Source organism: Alosa alosa, chromosome 14, assembly GCF_017589495.1.
Source record: "Alosa alosa isolate M-15738 ecotype Scorff River chromosome 14, AALO_Geno_1.1, whole genome shotgun sequence".
Taxonomy (NCBI): domain Eukaryota; kingdom Metazoa; phylum Chordata; class Actinopteri; order Clupeiformes; family Clupeidae; genus Alosa; species Alosa alosa.
The window spans coordinates 10544503-10548970 of NC_063202.1; the positions used below are offsets into that span (position 1 = coordinate 10544503).

Here is a 4468-nt window from a genome sequence, read left to right on the forward strand (position 1 = left end):
AGTAGGTATATATAAATTATGAACTGTGTGTAGTTATTATAAAGTGTTACCAGAATAATAATCAGAAGTTTCCCCTTTCCTGTGGTATACATCTGCTTCTGCCCTCTGTGTCTGCTACTAACATGAGAAGTACCCTGTGCCGTACACACACACACACACACACACACACACACGAGAAGTACCCTGTGCCTTGTGTCCTCTTACCCTGTGCTGTGGCACTTTCATGCATAAGATAAATCCCCATTTGGTTTCAGGCAATTAAGCCTGTCTAAACTGGTTGTCCTGGAAACGTACACATCAAAAATAATATGAATGAGTTCACTAAAATATGGGTAGGAAAAATTTTGTAATATCAAAATATTGGTCTGGACATGTCTGTACTTACGCCCTTGCTACCATCCCTGTCAGTAAAAATGGCCTCGTGTAACTATTTTTTGACACTAGATGGCGTCTGACATTGCTTTAGAAAACAACTCTGCTCTCATATGAGGTGTAGGTTTCAGTGCGTTTGTATTCTTCTAGTTGAATAAATACCAGTATTTATTTCCTGCTACTGAGACCTCATTCTTACATGAGGATTGAAGCCTTTGGGAAGAGCTGATGTCAGCATGCTGCTTAGAAGGCAAGTGTTCTTTTTGAACATGGAGGTAACTTTTGTTTTAAACTCATCTCGTTTTTCATTATGAAATTGTTACAGTATTATGGTAAATCTTGTGATGTATTCACTTTAGATATATGTTGCACAGGCTGATGTGTGTGAAAGGTAATTCCAAAGAATGACCTTAGGATAGGATTGTGCCGGGAGGTGGGGGTGGGGGGGTGAGCTGTGTGCCTGTTGGGTTGGCTGAGATGGATGCCTTATTGGAGCGAGTGGATCCCCTGAGCACCTGTTTGCTTGCAGCCTCGCCGCATTCATGCGCATTTCCATTCATGGTCTCCTCGCGCAGTGTGCTTGCTTCACAGGTGACAACTAGGATGAAGGGTGACAGAGAGAGGGAGAGAGAGGGAGAGAGAGAGAGAGAGAGAGAGAGAGAGGGAAAGGAGGAAGTCTTACTGCATACATGCACGCTGCAGGAGAGTGGGTGGGCTCTGTTCCTTTGCATGTACAGAAACAGAGACAGAGAAGTGCCAAGCAACAAGAGGGAAATATCTCCATACACGTGTGTGTGTGTGTGTGTGTGTCTGTGTGTGTGTATTTATGTGTCTGGATAGAGGATTGTATATGTACTATTGTACATCCACCCATAAATGTATATTTTCACATCAACATTTTACATTCTCTTTTCACATGTAATTTTTTATGTATATGTGCATGTTTTCCTGCATGTGTGTGTGTGTGTGTGTGTGTGTGTGTGTGTGTGTGTGTGTGTGTGTGTACATGTGAATGTGTGAGTGAGAGAAAAGGAGAGAGTGTGTGAATGTTTGTGTGTGTGTGTGTGTGTGTGTGTGTGTGTGTGTGTGTGTGTGTGTGTGTGTGTGTGTGTGTGTGTGTGTGTGAGTGTGTGAGTGTGAGTGAGAGAGAAGGAGAGTGTGTGTGTGTGTGTGTAACAGAGAGAGAGAGAGGGTGTGTGTGTGTGTAACAGAGAGAGAGAGGGAGAGAGAGCTGGAGTGTGTATGAGGAGCAGAAGGCTGTGATGAGCCACACTGGGGATTGTAACAGGAGAAGCCAGCAGTTCAGACTGCAGCACTGTCATGTCGCCAGGCAGGGCAACATTATGACTGGGTGAGATTGCTCAGAGATGTTCAATCGTGATATCTGTTCATCCTCTACACACACTTTCACCCCTCCCTCCCTCCCTCCCTCTCTCTCTCCCTCCCGCTCTGTTCCTCCTCTTCCCTCCACTCCGTTGCCAAGGCTACAGAACAGACACCTAGCTACCTAAACAGTCTGCAGTTTTACCCTATCCAGCAAACAAAGAAATAAGGACACCAATGCCAGAGACACAGAAATACCTGCCTAGCCTTGCCAAATAGAGATCAATAGTCACAGATGGAGAAAGATACAGATACAAAGATGGAGAGAAATAAAGACAGGAGGAGAAAGAGGGAGAGAGAGGAAGAGAGAGAGATAGTAAGCAGCATCAGACTACTCTCTCTATCCTATTAGTAGGCAGAGCATTAAGTTGAGGGGGAGGGGGTCTGTCTGGCACACAGAGTGGAGTGGGGAGAGAGAGACCGATAGAGAGAGGGCGAGAGCGCGAGAGAGAGAGAGAGAGAGAGAGAGAGAGAGAGAGAGAGAGAGAGCGCTTTGCCTCTGCTTCGGTGGCATCATCTCCCGCCTGATATTCAAGCGCTACCTTCCTTTTCTCTCCTCCTCTCCTCCTGTCTCTCCTCCTCTCCTCTCCACTCTTCTCTTCCCCCTCTTCTCTGGTCGTCCTCCGCACTGCTTTGCGGCTCTCTGTGATGTGAATATAAATGATGCTCCATGACCCGTCGCTTTCAGTCCCTCCATCCACTCCCAGCCGATAGGTAAGAGAGAGTGTTGATGCATGTGTCATTATACACATCACTCTTTCTTTCTCTTTCTACCTCTCTCTCTCTCTCTATCTCTATCTCTCTATCTCTCTCTATCCCTCTCACTCACTTGTGCTCACTCTTCTCTTTCTCTCATTGTTTTTGTTAATAGGCGTTTGGCTCTCTGTGCATGGATGCTTTTCTGTGAATGTGTGTGTGGATGCTTATCAAACAGTGCATCTTCAATGAGCAAAGCAAGTCAATGATCTTCATGCCTTATTCATTGGGAAGTGGGGGTGTGAATGTATGTATGGAAGTGTATGCACTGTACTGTATATTTGTCTGTATGCTCGGTGTTTATCTTCAGTTGTGCGTATGCACAGTTAATAATATTTTCATCGATATTTCCTAGATATCAACACATGTGTTTACAGGTGTGTGGGTAAAGTCAATGTTTACATGTACAGCAGTACAGTATAGTGCATTGTTGCTCAGGCTCTCAGTGCATCATTTCCCTTTGTAAAGTGGCAATGTTTTTCATCAATGTTTCTCTCTTATTGTGGGAGCTGTTGTTGGGCTTAGCATATGGTACTATGCTTAACAAGAGCCCATTTTATTATCAGGGCAACCCCCCCTCTCTCTTCTTCTAGCTTTCTCTCTCTCCTCTCTCTCTCTCTCCTCTTTGTACACACAAACATTGAAACAGTACATTCTCACACACACACACACACACACACACACACACACACACACACACACACACACACACACACACACACACGTTAAAGGAGTACAGTACTTGGCAGTCAAATGAAAGAACATGGTCCATTGCTTTTCAGATCAGGGAGGTCAGCGTGTGTTATGTAATTGAGAGAAAATTTCAGTGTGTCACCAAAAAATCTGATTAATTTTTTAAATGTGTGCGTGCATTTGGGAGAAACATCTGCAGAGACACTATTTCATAGAATAAAGCCAGTACTGCTGGGGGAACGTGTATGTGTCATATTGGTAGTGGAGCATGTCCACATTATGCAGTAGTGCTTTACTGTGCTGTGTGCACTGATGTGCTGCATGCCTCCCTCTTCCCCTGAAAACAGATATACAGTCTCCATCATTGCAGACCCCATTGATTCAGCTCAGCACGTTTTCACACGCGGCATCGTAATCTGAGACCGAAATATCCTGACCACTTCAAAATATGAGCCTCCCACAAGTGGAAAAAGAGACAAATAATGGAATTTTTTGCCCGACCTCCTCTTTGTGACAGATGACACAGAGGGTAACAAAAAAGAAGCCGTGGCTCCTGGTGGCATTCATTTCCATCCAGTGATAAACAGACAGGCCCTCCTACAAGTCAGTGTCATTCTCTATCCATCAGGAGATGGAGGCAGGCTTCATTAACTTATTGCTCTGAGTGCGGACCTGAGGCGCTCATCTCCTGTTCTGCCATCATGGGGAACCCTCTGGGTTCCATCCAGTCACTGTCAACCTAACTGTGATAATCAGAGGGCTCGCTCCCCCGCCTCCATTACGACATGTCAGGAGCTCTGTCTGTGATATTATGTAAAAACTTAACAGTGTCCTCACACACTGTAGCCTGGGGTTGCCCTTCAGTAGGTGATAATGTGTGAGAGCATCACTCTGGGACAGAGAGAGAGATAGAGAGATAGATGCAGATTTGCCTCAGCTGTCATGAAAAACTAATCCTTTAATGCACGTCGCACTGCCTCCTTCAAACAAGCTCCTCAAACGAGATTTCACGTCAACAGGCCATTTTTGAACACACATAATGGGGTGTAGGGAACAGGAGCTCCCTGTGTAGCTGCCAGATCGTCACCAAGAGCTCTAATCATTTGTCATTAGTATTAGAGTGGTAGTGGCCAACACATCTTGGTTGTTTTTATTTCGCAGTGTTTAATTCAGCCATGGTATGCAAAGTTTTGTTTTTTTGTGGAATTTTCTTATTTCTATATTGGAGTAATTACTTGGGACCCCAGGGCTTTGTTGTCTTTCT

At 44.8% G+C, this 4468-nt stretch overlaps 1 protein-coding gene across 3 annotated transcripts in view; it reads left to right on the plus strand.

The window, feature by feature from the left end:
• The first annotated feature begins 586 nt into the window (after window positions 1-586).
• Window positions 587-4468, plus strand: part of ptpn5 (protein tyrosine phosphatase non-receptor type 5) — a 24413-nt gene continuing 20531 nt past the window's right edge. For 2 of the 3 annotated variants that reach the window (XM_048262269.1, XM_048262270.1), the window contains exon 1: window positions 2086-2469. The gene's annotated coding sequence lies outside the window, so the exon portion shown is untranslated. Of the gene's footprint in view, window positions 648-2085; window positions 2470-4468 lie in introns of those variants that run through there. The other variant, XM_048262271.1, reaches the window with a different exon arrangement.